This window comes from Artibeus jamaicensis, unplaced genomic scaffold (genome assembly GCF_021234435.1).
Source record: "Artibeus jamaicensis isolate MK-2021 breed Jamaican fruit bat unplaced genomic scaffold, CSHL_Jam_final contig_559, whole genome shotgun sequence".
NCBI lineage: Eukaryota > Metazoa > Chordata > Mammalia > Chiroptera > Phyllostomidae > Artibeus > Artibeus jamaicensis.
The window spans coordinates 8,383,907-8,401,049 of NW_026521887.1; the positions used below are offsets into that span (position 1 = coordinate 8,383,907).

Sequence of the window (17,143 nt, forward strand, 5' to 3'; positions counted from 1 at the left end):
TCTTGTAAAAAAATCAAAGTATATTTATGTATATATGTAAGTGCATATTTGAGTACATAGAAGCAATAAGAAGACTAATATTTAGTTACTTAAATTGCCAAGATTAAGAAGACTAATAATATGTAAAATTAGAATCACAATTCTATTGTTACCTAAATTTTATTAGGTAAATATACTTGTAGATAACAACATTAATTTCATCTAATTGAACAAATATATTCACAAAGTAAAATCTTGTAGTGAACAATTTCTCATTTATTGCTATTATAGCATTTGTTTTATGAACAATGGGAAGTTAAAGATAAGAATATAGTGGGATCTGACAATAAACACATACAAATTGTGTTTTAAGAAAAAATTGCTTCCTTAATTTTGGTTAGTTTTAATCTACTTCTTGAACATGTTTTGGGAGATAACAATAATGTAACTCTACTTTCAAAATGGTAATAAGGAAATACAGAAAATATCACCAATGTTATTAGTTATCAGCCATTTGTATATTGTGAACAATTAGGACAGATAGGGATGAATAGAGTAAGAAAATTAAGACTAAAAAAGATTGTGTATAAAAAAGGAAAATAAACAGAAATGAGAGGAAAAAAGACTTTAAGTGTCAGTGTAGCTGGTTAGCTGTTTCATCTTTCAGCCTCTATCTTCTACCTCACCAGAGTTGATCTCGAAGTCATTTTATTGGGGATTTCCATTCCCTCTAAATGTGTCCCCTGGGTTAAATACTAAGGCAAAAAAAAGTCTTGACTTGGAATTTTAAAACCTGCTTCTTTTTTAAATATTGTATTTATTTATCTTTAGAGGGGAAGGGAAGAAGAGAGGGAGAGAAATATCAATGTATGGTTGCCTCTCGTGTGTCCCCTGCCGGGAACTGGCCTGCAACCCAGGCATGTGCCCTGACTGGTAATTGAACCATGAAACTCTGGTTCGCAGGCCCATGCTCAATCCACTGAGCTATATCCAGGGCTTAAAACCTTCTTCTTGTCCTTAGAGTTCTTCTGAAGTGCTTTGTTAAAAAAATTAATTCACTGTATTTTAAAAAAAGAGGCTTAGAAAAAGTAAGGGCAACTGATTGACAATTAATTTCATGTATAAAAAATATTTTGAAAACTTATCTGCAGCCTAATTCAACTCAACCAGTAATCACAAGAGATCCAAGAACCAAAACTCTCCAAAACTATTCTCATGAAATTTTGTAGTGGTATCTATTTTATGTATTTATGATTTTCTTTTTAAAATGTTGAAAAAACAACATTCTTCTTTTTTTCATTCTTACTATGAATTAAAATAAGGGCCAGAATAACTTCTATTAAAGGAGTTTGTTTTCTGTATGCTAAGAGAAAAATTACAAAACAATGCTATGGGGTGGCACATGAAATAAATCATATGTATCCACAATCTCTTCAAATAGCCATACTCTTAATTTTAATAGAATATTCTGATTAAGAAGCCAATTATTAGGATTCTGATCATTGACACATCCTAATATTTTGAACTGATCTTAGAGAAATTTTGGAGAAGGTTCTCATAATTAGAACATACCCACCTCCAGAAATTATTTTTATAAATTGTACTTCTTATGAGCAGAAGCTGCAGAGCTCAACTAGACTAAAATAATAAACTAATCTGTAATAAAAAACAATGTGAAGAAGACAGCATCCAATGTGGAAGTTCAGAATGGTTCGATCATGTTCTTTAACCATTTAGCCCAGCAAAAGGTACAAAATGTGCATACCCATTGAGATATTTACCCTGCCTGCCTCTGCAGTGTTAAATTCTGATCTGAAGGTTTAATATGACCATCAGGACCCTGCCTGGCTTGCTCAGAGGAAATCAACCTTCCAAAATTATGCAACAGCCAGACACTGACTCACTTCTGGGGTCAAGGGTGATGCTAAGCAGTGACAAAATAGACAATTTTCCTGACATAGTGAAGCTGAAAATATCCCTTATCTTTCCAACAAGGCAGAGAAAGCTGAGCATCCAGTCCAAAAGTTTTAAGAAAATTAAGATAAATTCAGCTTTATTTTGAGGTCTCAAAATTTTCATCTAAACAGAACATCAAAATGTGTAGTCTGAGACAACATGAGGGTGGGTATAAGGATTTAGGAAGGCAAAAGAAGGGAAGAAGAGAAGTCAAGAGTCAAAGGATTCATTTGAATTCTAGAAATAAGCAGAAAATGTCCACAGACAAGCATGAAAAAACCCATAGGTTTTGTGTGACTTTGTTGATAGCTGTCGTGGATGGGTCAATGCTATTTAAATGTATTAAAATTAGAGGGACAGAAATAAACAGAAGGTATGTGTTGTAATAAAATACTTAAATACTGTCATGTGGAAGAGGGAAATATTTTGTTTTAGTGGGCAATACAAAATCAGGCTTTGGACCCAGTCCTGGGAAGAACCTTCTACAATCAGAGCCATCAGAAAAAGGAGAAGGTGACTCCGGACCAATTGGGTCCTAAACCACTGGAGAATTCAAGAGGAAATCAGACATCTTCTTAACATCATTGTTAGTACAAAATAGTACCAGATGAGTACAAAGCCCTTTTCTATGGAAATTCTGAAGAAAAGAGTAAATGTGAATCTAACAATCTAGTCTATGGAACTCTATGTAGAAGCAGTTATTTTTACTTTCAAATGACAGGGTTTAGCAATGTTTATTTAGCTGTGTGTGAGTTTTAATCTAGACTGAATGTGTAAGGACTGTCACAGTATAAAGTAATTTACTACTGTGAAGAAAATGAAATTGAACTGTTCATACCAACTAGCCGGGAAAAAATGATGGAGGAAACTTTGCAAGTGACTAAATCTCTCTGAGGTTAAAAAAAATCTGTGTGATTGCATAATCACACAGAGAGCATCATGAGAACTGAGTATCTCAGTGACAGAGATGTATTGCTGTGGTTATCAGTGCACCATTAATAATGGAATATGGGAACATGAGTATATTGTAAATAAAATCAGGTCATTAAAATAAGAGTCAAGGTATGGCCATAAAGAAAACAACATTTTATTGCAGGAAATTAATTTTGCTCTTTATGATACCAACCTTTTAAATACTCTCGACCTATAAGTTATATTACCTAAATCCTAAAAAGCTATATTGAAGGTTATCTATAAGATTGGAACCTTGTTTTTTTCCCAAGGAAAAAGATCTTACTGTTTTTTCATATTATTATTATTATTTTATTAGAACAGTAATATTTCATATCTATTAACATAGAATGGGAAAGGGATATTTTTTGACATTTAAGAATTCTAAACACAGCTTTTGATACCACATAAACAGAATATGCTCTTATGTTAAAAGGTGTAACAGAAGTCTAATCAGCTAATGGACATCTACAGCTAGCTCCTCAGCTAAACATAAAGATTTTCTCCTTTATGTATGTGTTTTCCCCTTGTTTCTTCTAAATCAACTTCTCTGTTTTAAAAAAATAAACAACCTTTTGTAATTATGAAGATTGCACATACTCCTTGTAAAGGATTGGGAGAAAAGTACAATATGTTTAATGATATATTATACATATATTCTGTTTTGTGTACATTTTAACTTAATGATGCTGCTTGTTAGATGAATAAAAAAGCATTGGGAAAAAGCAGTGTAAAAATAGTGAGATGACATGAAAATACCCACGTAAGTTTGTCATATTGCAAACATAGTTCCATGAATTATTACATAATATTTATTTTCTCTGCTGGTTCTAAAACTGGTGCAAATTCCTCCAAACAGCATACGGTTCATAATACAGTCACCAGCTGAGGCTCTTTGTACTCATTCCTCACACAGATTGGGTGTTTTGGGTGACAAAACTGTTTCCACTTACCTTTACACATTAAACTGTATATTCACTTGGAGTTTCTCTCATTTGTTTTCCCTCTGAAATCCCCTTGACCCACTTGTCTATCTGGTAAATACCTCCCATCTTTTAAATCTTAGCTTGACAAGTTACTAGTTTCCAGAAGACCTTTTCTAACCCATACCAGGTAGAATTGACCCTTCTTTTCACTTCTGCACCATCTCTACACCTATAATAATTATTCCCGCATACATCTGTAGCAATCACCTGTATTCTGACCTGCTTGAGGGTAGAATCATTTATTGATGTCTGAGTACTGGGTAAAGCATATTGATAGAGAGTTAGTGTTCAATAGATTCTTTAATTGAATAAATTAATGAATGAAGGTTGGTCATGTAAACTACAATATATGTCTTTATGAAATTTATCTTTTAATAAATATATCAACCAAAATGTACCTATTTTCCAAATGATAGGAGCAGTAAATCATAGATAACTCAGGTTATATAAGGATAGTGTGTATATCTACATAAGGAAAGAAAAGGACTGTGCTCAACAAGAAGGGAGAGAGGATAGTTGTATTCCAGAATTGCTCTTGAGACAATATAGTGAACACTCTTCTCCAGTGTAGCCAAGCTCTTCTAAGAAGGTGAGAGGTATAATCAAGAAGTCCTGGCATATGAACTAAGCAGATGTGGAATCCAGGCCTGGAGCTGCTTCCTGTTAGCTTATTAATTAAGTAAATTAGCTAAACTTCTTGAGGCTGAGTTTATTGATGAGTAAAATGTGATTATTAGATTAGACCATATTTTTAAAGATTTTAGTTTATTATTTATTTATTTATTTATTTTTATTGTTCTAGTACAATTGCCTCCATTCCCCCCCCCCGCACTCCCCCCACCCTAGATTAGACTATTTTTAAAGTTACTTCCTGTTTTAATTTTTAAAGATAGGGAATAATGATATAATGTTACAAATTAAGATTTTACTTGAAATCCATAAACAATTAGAACGGAGGAATGAAATATAATTCTTATGCACATATTAGTAATTTTTCCTGTTTATTGAGATTAGCCAAAATCAGGGGATCTGAAGACCACCCCCCCATCCAGTTACAATGTTACCTGGGAAATGGGACCAAGGGTAGGTATATTTTATTGTTGGGTTAATAATTAAAGAGATCAAAGTCTAGAAACTGAGGCTATTTCTTTCTTATCCTCTTCCTTTTTTTCACAACCACTAATTGGGGACTTATGGTGTGTCAGCATGTGCCAGGAGATGGGGCGACTGGGAGTGTTTAGGAGCCAAAGAGCATGCCAGAGGAGCTTGAGAAGCTGGGAGTAGGTGGGCATGAATTTACTGAGGAATGGTAGAATGTCCCTTCAAAGGGCAAGGAAAGGAACACTTCTCAGTCATGAAATGGAAGCTAAAACAAAGGTCTGGAAATCAGAACACCTGGTTTATCTCTGCCTAAGTAGTCCTGAAAAGTAAAAAGCATTTGAATATCTACTCTGAGTATTGTAGGAGGTCACCAAAGGCTAAACTTGAAACTTTATAGTAAAAAGATATGTTAAAGTGCTGTCTCCTGTTTGCATTCAAAAATCCCTGACATAAACTACCTCTGAGACTTGTCCTGTTAGAACTAAATCTCTTGAGAGGGTCACTAAGCCCATTTTATGGAAAGATGAACACAAGCCTATGAGTGTGGCCAGAGCTATCCTCTCCTTAGCCCAGGTGACTGCATCAATTAGGTATTTGGAGGAGAATAATTCTGTTTGGGCATTTTATTCCTATTAATGGGAAGAAATCTATGTGCTGAAAGATCTTGGTGTTTCAAATTTATATATCTATATAGTTATACATATATACATCTATATCTTTATCTATCCATAAAGTACAATAATTGCATTCTTGACTCACAGCCAAAGATTTTTTTTTGAACCACTAGGTACACTCATCTCTGGAAACCAGTTTCAAATCTCTAGATGGACCCAGAGGAAGGTAAAATAAGTGACAACATGAAAGGACAGAAAGGGCAAATGAGTGAGCAAAGATAAATTTAGAGATCAGGGCCCTAAAATTTATGTAAAACTCTTTATGGTGTTCTACCTGAAATTATTATTTTCCTGAGATTCCTCATCCCCTGTTTACATCAAACTCAGTGAAAAATACTTCTGATTCATTTAAAAATCTTCGACTTTAATTTGTAGTTAATGTTAAATCTAGAGTTAAGGAAAATTCTTACTTAAGGAGCTAGTCTAAATTTCTAAAAAGGAAGAGCAATTATCTACTGCTCCTACAGTTACATAAGAATGAAAATGGAATGGGGGGAAAAACTTTCAGAATCTACTTCCTTCATTTGGTGATAGCCCTAGGCCTCAAATTTCATCTTGTAAAGCATCACATGTCTAATTTTAGTTTTATTCAGCTCAACTTTATGAGCTGCATTTCATGTGATGCATTTCATGAAATTAAATTCTTCATGGATTTTTGTGGGACTTAGAAAATGCATCCTCACGACCCACAGGGGAGCAGAATGGCTCTGTTTCCACGGCTACTGAGAATTATGTACATTTCTTTCTGAGAGATGAAATAATTAAAGTCAAGAAATTCAGGTAAGTAGTTGGAATCAGAGAGACCCAGCCAATAATAACACATCATTTTGAGCAGGGAGTGAAGTAAAGGGAATACAGAAGCAGGAAGTCATCAGAGATTCAATCAAGTAAGCAGCTAATGTTAAAACAATTATATTTGCAGTAAATAGGACTCTAATTTAAAAACTGACATTTTGGAGCAATTATCCTGTCCAAGGTAGTTGGATTGGGTAGGTGATTGTCAAATGCTAAGCAAGGCTCTTTATATATGGGGTAGGTATTGTAGACTGTGTTGTAACCCCAAAAATGTCCAAGTCCTAATTCAAGCAGCCTGTGAATGCCAGTTGACATGGTGAGATCTTGCAGATGTGGTTAAATTAAAGATTTAGAGATAAGAAAATTATCCTGAATTATCTGGGTGGATCCAATGTAACCACTAGTGTTCATAGAGGGAGGCAGGAGGATCAGAATCAGAAGTAGGAGATGTGTACACAGGAATGAAAGTATAGAATGATGCAAGAAAAAGACCATGAGCCAAGGAATAAAGTTGGCCTCTAGAAGGAAAAATAAAAAATAAAAAAGCAAGTTGATTTTTTCCTTAGAGCTTCCAGAAAGACCCAGCTCTGTAGATATCTTGACTAAAACCCAGTGAGATTTACTACCTCCAGAATTGATACAGAATCAATGTATTATTTTAAGCAACTACATTGGTGGTAATTTGTTACAGAAGCAATGGGAAACATCTTGTAGGCTACTAGGACTCAGGAATAATTAAGGATCTAGTTTTCAGTTCTTACCTACAAAGTAGGGACTAGGCTCAGTAATATGACATCAATTTATAATAATACTATTTCTTAAGTTCATTGCACTTTTGAAATTACTTTCACATACATATTTTAGAATTAGATTACAAGATCAGAAACAGGTTAGTAGCAACTTTTCCAGAACCCTAAGGCATAAGGTATTCAGCTAGACTTCCTAAACCCTGAACAATGAGACAAAGATTGGTCCCAGGGTTTAGAAGGAAGTGATTTTTGAGTTGTAAAGAGTTTTTTGAGGCATGTACAATACAGTAGTTCCTTATGGACTTCCAGAACATATACTTTAATTAATAAATGGTATTATAAATTGATTCCATATTCATAAGCCTAGTCCTTACTTTGTGCATAAAAACTGAAAAATCAGATCCTTATTGTTCTGAGTCCCACTAGCCTATACTCTTATGTGGTGATGAAAATAGTTTTCTAAGAGTCTCAGAAGTCATTTTTCTTTTAAAATCAGTAATGTTTCACAATAATCTATGCTGGATTCAGGAATTTTGTTATTTTTTGTTGCATGCATATATTTGTGTGAGTGTGTGCATGTGTGTGCAGATGTATATGTTTATATACATGTTTAACTTGTATATACTAAATACAGAGAACAATTAATATAGAACAATTAATTGTTATAAAACTGGCCATTCTAGTAATCATTGAATAGAAATTGGTCACAATGATAAGTATTGATAAAATTATATGTCATATGTGTGCACAGAATCTTTGCATTGAAGTTATTAATGAACATTCATTTCTCAAATTTTTATAAAAATTAAGTACACATTTTTATTGAGAAATTCAATAGTCCTTTTACAACCAATTCACTGATATATCATTAAAATTGACAGTTATCGTCTCTCACTACTGAGATAGCACATGAAAATATAAATCAATATTCACAGCTCTGAAATAAATGTTATGCACATTTTGGGTTCATTTTAATATAGAAGGATGAAAGCCACTGAGAATAGTTTTCCAACATATTAGCTACATAAAAACTACACTAGATTTGTAAAGCTAAGCCATCTGCTATTATCAATCTGGTATTACTTATATAGGGAAGAATGTTCACAAGTTTTTGGTACCAATAGTTTGCACTTTTTTTTTATTGAATCAAAATATTAAGCAACAATAAAATTTCTTCTAGATTTTTATAAATATCTTAAAATTTGCTCCTCATGGAAATAAATGTATTTATCAAAGTTAATTAACAACACTCCTATACCATTAATACACTCACAACCTAAAAATCTAAATTAAAATACTATGACATCTATTTATATTGTTCTTTGAATCTAAAGGTCAATAATACCATCACAGAAAAAATATACAGTGATTTTGAATTTGAACTACAATTAAAATATAATATGATTTGAATTTGGACTGTAAAAATATAATTTTGAGTTTGTATTATAATGTTTTATTGCTGTAAAATTATAGATGTCTCCATTTCCCTCCCTTTATTCTCCCCTACCCTACTCAATCCCACCTCCCAAATTCGATCAAGCTGAAATTTTGTCCCAAGTGCAACTTAACATTTCCTTTTGATATTTTCCCACATGAATGAAAAATGGAAAGGGACATCAAAATCGCCTACATTTCCAGAATTACCTCATCCACTTTTAAATTTAACCCATTTATCCAGTGGATAAAAACATAAATGCCAATTATCCTAAAAACCCTACCCCAGTTCATGACAAATTAGTATATAAAAATTTCTTGTGAAAAAATGTTGGACCCTCATATTTTATCCTTAATTTAAGAAGTGTTTAAAATATTCAAACGTGATTCACAAATAAGACCATGTGACAAAATGGAGTGAGTCACTCACTGTATTAAGATGATAAAGTAAGCAAAAAGAAAACATTTGGGCAATATTTCTTTCTACTCTATATATCTCTTCAATTTAGAGCTACTGGGAGATAAAGGACTTAACAGGACAATGACAGCTATAGAACTAAAGATGTTTTAGACCTCAGATGCTCTGAGAAAATCAACTCCCAGTCATAGATTTATAAAATCCCATTATACCTTATTTCATTATTTTTCAGATGCAAATACATGTTATGGATAAACATCTCTGAAATTGGGATACATCTCATAATCTATGGTAGGAAATAATTTAATAAAATAATGCAGGGGTGACTTTTCTCACAAGTCCCCTTATCCACCACCGATGAAAGTAAACATAACATGACGTGATCTGTTTGGGGAAGAGAAGTGGCTGATTCCTCAAGAGGGAAGGGCCATGAGCAATGGCCAGTTTCTCAGGGGAAAAAGGCCTCAAGACCACTCCTCCAGTAGTTTTATTGGGTTGTAATACATAGGAATACAGGGCAGCAAGGATCAAACAGTAGATAACATTTCAAAGAAATCTGAGGGCTTAGTCTGAGTCAGTATCTGTCAGGAAGAGAGTTAAAGAAACTTTGGGAGACATACTCATTTTCTCTCAGACCCTTATCATATGAACGAAACCACTGTTAGCAGAGTAGATTTCACAGGTTTATCAGGAATTCTTTGTGTTGCCAGATTTCCCCTGGTGCTCCCATGCCAGACATGCTCTAGCAAGGCAAGGAGCTGCACCCCTCCGGATCAGGTATTCAGGCTTAAGGGGATTAGAGCCAGAGGGGACTCAGGCTATGTCACATAGCCGGAGGACACGGGACTATTGCTTCCTCTTTGTTGCAGCCCCACCCTTCAGTCTTTCTATGATGGTCTGCTGAGTGATCGAGTCTGGCTTAGGTTGCCCCCCCCCCCCCGCTGTGAGGGGTCTTACCCCTCATTGACTTCCAACCAAGATTTGGGGGCAGGGGGAAGAAACAGAGGCAGCATTTGCTACCAGAGGCAAACTTCGTCTCTTGTGGCTCGCATTCCAGAGGTCACTGGTTCATCCTTAGCCATGGGGGGGGGGGGGGGGGTGGTAGTTAGGATTGCAATTCCTGAAACCAGGCAGAGAGGTCCACAACAAAATAATATTTTAAAATGTTCTTGTCACACCTAAAATAATGATGCATTTTAAATGACTTCTTAGATTTGATGAATTTGGTTAAGGTTAAATAATGCCTGGAGCATTGGCAGAAATGAAAGAAAATAGGCAGATTGTTATTTTGTGAAAAATAAGAAGTGATAGCATTTAATATAAACATTAATGTCATAAAATATGTCCTTTGGACTTTTTGTTCATTTGAAGTTGAAATAAACAGAAAATTATATACTTGTTTTTGGTAAGCCATGCAGAAACTTATCTATTTGGAACTTAAGTGACCTATGCAACAAAATCCACTAGAGCATAACAAAAGCTAAGAAGACAATGGGGAAAGGCTTCTTTAATAACTAAATCATTATCAATAAGGCTGAATTTGTTTATATACTCTCTTCTCTTAGATTTCAGTTAGTTTTATATGTATAGAAAATTCTAATGAATATAGTCATCACTTCCCAAATTATGTTAGATTCAATGTGACAAATTTGAAAAGGGGTATACTGTCAAATGGTAACCTGAAAGCAAGGGAGAAAGAGGGTGTGGAGGGATGAGTCACAAAAGTCAGTACTATAGTCCTGTCTAATTAAGGTAGAATCAGTCTCATATCTTTCAGTAAGCCCCTAGGGCAATGATTTTCAACCAAAGTGCTTCAAGAATTTTTAAAAGATACATTACCTTACTAATTAGTCAGGGGTACTGACCTCTTTTCCGTTAGATTGTCAAATAAAAATTGACAGCAGCCAACACAATAGTTGTCCAGTATGTATGAATCAAAATTATACTTATTTTTGTCAGTTCAGCAAAAATATAATACATTTTTTGGTGTGATACAGAATTTTAGTAATTAGTGTATGTGTGCCAGGAGATGAAAAAGGTTGAAAATTGCTGCCCTGGGCCCTAGAATTCAGAAATCAATTGTATGTCACATTAGGTTGAGTCTAAGTCATCAAGCAAAGACTAAAGTATTCACTGTATATCCTATTGATGGGGTTGGGATTGTATACAATCCAAATAGAATTTTAGATGTCTTAGTGTGTAAAGAGATCAAGTACCATAGGGTAATTTGTCCTTGAAAGACTTGGCTAAGCAGGCCTTTCTGTTCTTCTTATTTGGTGTTAACTGTTTTTATGTCTACATATACAACTTAATGCTATCAATAAACAAATATTTATTTAGTAGCTATTTTGCTTGACACCATTTTAAGCACTGGATATGTGCCAGTAGAAATGGGCTTATATGTTAAGAGAGCAAGATAGTCCAAATAAGCAAAGGAAATGCACAGAATTTTAAAAAGTTTGAAGTGCTAAGTAAAACCAGGAATTAAGGAAGGAAGAAGAGATTGATTGTGTTTGGAGATTGTGATTTTAAATAAATTATTTTAGAGAAGGTCTCAAGTGAGAAGATAATATATGAGTAAAGAACTGAAGGAGGTGAGAGAAGCTACTAGAAGATCAAGTATAAATGTCCTGCCATTGGAGCATGATAGGTGGTTTGAGGAATAGCAGCTGGTGAATAAAGAGAAAGAAGTGGAGATATTAGATATCAAATAAAGGCACATATGAAATAAAAATTATATTGAGCATTGTATGCACTGTGAGGTCTTAGGCTTCTATTGAGGTGCAGGATTTTATTATCTTCTGGAAGGCAAGCCCCTTGTAGTAAAAGCTTCCCCCAGGAAAGTGTTCTAGGAGCCCATCTGTATCAGTGTGTTAGCTGGCATTGTTATGAGAGGCTCCATTTGGCTTCAGTAAAAATTTTTTGAAGACTCTTTCAATGTGTTTGCCCATTTCATCAAGGGTGATTTATTAGTGCATGCTGAGTATTCAGCAGTTTTTGACCAAAAATGGCATGACCCTCATGACCCATCCTCCCTGTTGATCTTTCCCCAAGTGAGTTTTTTATTTGTTTGTTTCCACTGTAGAAAAAAGTCCTCACAGGGAAACATTTTGCCAATGCGGAAGAGGTAAGACAAACAACAACAACAAAAGCAGAAGCCCTAAAAAGCATCAAAATCGATTAGTTCAAAAACTGTTTTGAGTAGTGGCAAACATGTCTTAAGAGATGTATTAGATCAGATGGAGAGTACTTTGAAGGCAACTGAAGTTTAACATGTAAGACTAAAATAAAAAAAAATTAAATGAATTTTGAGGTGTTTGGGGGTCCTCTCATAATCTGATTCATACCTTCCACTGTGTTAGCCACAATGTTGAGAGAGTATCAAAGAAAACCAATGTTGGATCACAAGAGACCAATCAAGTAGCTATTGTAATAGTTCAAATGATGACAGTAGTAGATAGTGAGAAACACTCATATTTTAAATTTATTGTGAAGATAGAATGAATAGATTTGGCTGAGAAGTTACATATGGAATATTAAAGAAAGAAATGAAATTAGTATGTTTTCAAAGTAGTAGGCCTGAGGGTCAAGAAGAATGGTGTTGTCATTCCACAGATGGGGAAAAGTAAAGAGACCAGGTTTGAGAAAGAAGAATAAGAGTTTAATCTTCCCATGTTAAGCATGAGATGCTCACTACGTAGTTTCAGATATCTTCACTGAGCTATCAGTAAAGAACTTGGTCATTGAAAAAATGAAGACCTGAGTTATGAAGAGTTAAGTAATTACCAATAGCTATCATTTATTGAATCAGCACTATGAGACAGGCACTGCTTTAAGTGATTTACATAAATGTTCTCATTTAATCATGATAACAGCCTTATATTATAATGACAGTTTTACAGAAAAGGAAGTTGAGACTTAGGTTTAAATGAATCAATCAAAGAAATACAGTCAAGCCTGTGTTTACCTTAGCCCAATTATGGTTTTATCTAATTTTATATTACGAAGAGTATAGACATGGGGCAATAAAAATGTCCAGACAGAGAGAACAACATATGCAAAGTAGAGGGGGCAATGGGAACATGACATCTTCAGGAAACCTGAAAGCATAGAGAAGTAGTCAAATAATCAGCTCCCAATGAACTAATGTTTTTATGGTACCTCACAGTTTAGACCTCCTTTCTCATATGTACACAATATTAATCTCTGTAAAGAAGAAAAATGCTTTAAAAAATTAATTAAATTGTCCTCACCTGAGGACATGCTAATTGACTTTATTTATTTTAAAAAATACATTATTTATTTATTTTTAGAGAGGGGGAGGAAGGGAAACATCAATGTGTAGTTGCCTCTTACATGCCCCCTACTGGAGACCTGACCTGGCCCACAGCTCAAGTATGTGCCCTGACTGGGAATCAAACCAGTGACACTGTGGTTCCTAGGCCAGGCACTTAATCCACTGAGCCACACCAGGCAGGGCAACATGCTAATTGATTTTAAAGAGAGGGTAAGACAGAGGGAGAGAAACATTGATCCACTGATTGCCTCTCAAATGCACTAGGACCAGAACTGAACCTAGACATGTGACCTGATTGGAAATTGAACCCACAACTTTTCAGTTTATTGAATAACATTCCACACCAATTGAGCCACACAGGACAGATCAAGAAGGAAAATGTTTTTTATTATAGTATTCCATGAGTAGGGAAATAGACATATAAAGCTGAATTCACAAATTTAGTCAATTACAAACTAAGGTTTGAACTTACACTTCTTTCACCAAAATTTAAAATATTTTTTATATTTCTTATTGTAAATTTTGCCAAAGTATCCATTTGGGAGCTGAGGAAATATACACAAGAATACATATATTTTTGATATTGAAAAAAGAAATTTGAAAAAGAGTTTACAAGATAGATATGAGAGATCTGAAAGATAATGAAAATAATAGCTCTCATTTTTGAACTCCTATGATATGCCAGACACTACTAAGACTTCTACATTGATTTACCAAATTTGATCTCACGAGAGTTGAAAAGGAGATTCTACTAGAATCTCAATTTTAGGATGAGAACATTGAAGCTGAAAGAGAATAAGACATTTGCTGGAGTTGTTTTATTATATAGCCAAGTAGTACCAAAATCGAGACATAACCAAAACTGAAGCAGGAGTTCAACAGGAGTAGGAGTAATACTCCTAACAGGTTGGTCAGAAGCTACTCTACCTGGGCATTGCTTAATTTTTTGTTCGTCTGTTTTATAAAGTCAAAGATGAAATTAACAACTGCAAGGAACTTCTCGTGGCTGAAAAATTATTTTCTAAATCGCAGTAAAGTGTGGACTTGTGTTCACCGGCCCTGAACAGCTTTTTCACTCTACTTTTGCACTCGCTTTTTATCACAGTTTAAAACAGCAGATGGCTCTCTTGCGTTTTCGTTAGCTTACCTCTATCCAGAAACAACTAAACACCGTTTTGGGAAGGGAAAAAGGGAAACGCAGGGATTAAGCTAAATGACCTTGATTATCTCAATGCTCCCTCCATCCCAATCTCCCCTACAAACAGGAAACCACATCAAGTAGACACAACCATTCAAGGCTTGTGAAATTCAGTCTGAATGGAAGCCCTGAGACCGAGTCGCCTGTTGTTTCAGGCGCTGCGCCAGGGGTAGGAATTCCTCAAGAAAGAGTACTTATCCGTTTTCACAAAGCTGAAAAGCTTTATGTTCCAAGGTGTGTGTTATTAATGTCAGTGGAAGCTGTGGGAATTAATTTTCTTTCCACCTTGAAGAAGAGGGAAGAAATGTAGAAAGCTTTCAGACACTCACAGAGCACGCTTCTACGCTCAGGCGAACTTGCTTCTGCTCTGAGAGCAGTGGCTAAAGCAGTATCCCTGTCCGCGGTGCTGAATCGCAGCCTTGTCTGTAGGTTGACAGAACAAAGGAGCCAAAAAATCGACCTCCCCAATTTTTCAAACAGAAGAATTGGGGAAAAGACTGCAGTATAATAAAATACCTATTTAATCTCACTGTGTTCAAATTAATATAACAGAGACATATAAAGACAAAAAGGAAAAGAAACTTGCAAAGCAAACTAAGATATGTTGATTGAGGAAGTTGTACCATATTACCTTGAAAAACTCACTAGTGGCTTTAAATAACTATATTTGAATTTATTGTAAAGTCATTTGGATATTCCAAGCTATATCATCTGAAATGTCAAAACAGCCCCTCTTCAATATGGGAAGGCAGGAGTAGCTATTCTTCATGTTCAATGGGACTTATTTTAGTGAATTTTTAAAGGCATACTTTAATAGCCTTTTCTTAGATGTATCTATCTCTGCAGATGGGCTTCTGTTTTTAAGCAAGATCATGCCAACAGAGCATAAAACAAAAACAAGTAAAACTGAAAATAAAGTGGTAGAGATAGAGAGCAAAATAGTTAGCACACCCCCTTTCCTTACTATTACTATCTCATGGGTGATTAGGGATTGTAAATTTCTGGCAAAATTACTCCTACCTATTCCCTTTAATTATTGTGATTATTTTGTAGATATAGCATAGCAAGATAGGGAAAATAAGCTAACAGATTATGTTCTTTAAGGTTAAATATGATATACATTGTTCTAACTGCTTCAGACTCAAATCTACACACTCCCTTTACATGAAATTTTCTTCCACAAAGGAGACTTGTTAGCATATGGAGTGAACAGAACAAATAACAGCCTAGTAGTAATTGCTTATATGGAGAGATTGTGGAAAAAGTTCTGTAGAGCAGAAAGTGCCTAGCTTTTCTGCATCAGCCCTTGGCTGAACTTCTTTCACTAGCCTGGTTGCAAGTCTTTACAGTCCTTTACTGCTTATTCCTGAGACAAAGAGAAAGTGTGTGTTGATTCAGAAATGTTTCCATGGTTGCCTTTAGAGTGTGCCTCTTCTCTCCAGCTGTAAAACAGTCACCGGAGGAGTGATTTTTACAAGTTGCATTACTGAACGAGTCTAGTATCGGCATTTCTTTTCTTTACTTTTCTGTGATGATAAGCAAAGCAGCTAAAAGAAAGAGGAAAAGGTAAGAAACCACATTAGTAAAAGCTATACTCAGTCTGTCACTCACACTGTATCCTAGAAACCATGGATCTATATCATCCAAGTGTGAAGTGTTTTTTTTTTTTTTCCCAAAACCTCCTTTCTTTGGTTGCCCTCCACTTGATCCATTCCTCTTGGACCTTCATATTTTCATTTATCTAAGACAGAACATTATTGGGGTACAGATAGGAAATCAAGGAGAGGAGATAGCACTGTTGTACTGGAATTTCAAATACAGAATATGCGGCTTTGCTCTCTGACAGAGTTTTTTTTACACAGGGATGCCAAAATCAGTAATTCAGTTTAGACTCTTCCTCAGTATGACTGCCTTTTGTTGTCATTGGAATACTATGGCACCCTCCTCCAACCTTAATAGTTCTGCTGCGACTTCTTCAAAATGCCATTGGGCATTTACCCTATCCTACTGCTGTTTGGTAGCAGCTACAGCAGTTGTATCTCCTCCTCCAAGTGCAAGAGAGCAAATGTTGGCAGGGGTCTTTCCAAGTCACTTTGCCACCTTTTGTCATCTTCGCTTCCTCCCTCAGTTTTGCTCCATGCTGCGGGTTCAGAATAACAACTCTGCCCTTCCTGGCAGGAGAAGGGAGAGTCCGGCAAGTTTGAGCGCAGTAGGTACGGAGTGGAGACGCCTCCTTCCTCAGGACACACTCTCCCCCCTCTAGATCTCCCTCCTTCCTCCTTCTCCTTCCCTGGGTGGGGTGACTTTGGTGCCTAAGGGATTAGCGAGGAGGGTGGAAACCAGCTCATCCCCCAATCGCACAATAGAGTTTCTGTGGACCCAGAGAAACGTTTAGATCCAGAAGCCCTAGCTAGGCCGTGGACGCCTTGGAAGCCTACCAGTTTCATCTAAAAGAAAGCGCAGGGATATTCCTTCAATTCTATCTGCTTTGGCTCAACCTCAGCCCTCGCTGCCCCACCCCCTGTACTGTATTTTAGCTGTCTTTATTAGTAGTAGTAATATTTAAAAATATTATTACATATACATACATTTTTTTTTCTGAAGA

At 35.4% G+C, this 17,143-nt stretch overlaps 1 protein-coding gene across 2 annotated transcripts in view; it reads left to right on the plus strand.

Annotated features, from left to right (window-relative positions):
* The window catches only part of FGF14 (fibroblast growth factor 14), a 784,900-nt gene that overhangs the window by 543,731 nt on the left and 224,026 nt on the right, over positions 1-17,143 (plus strand). The window lies entirely within an intron of this gene.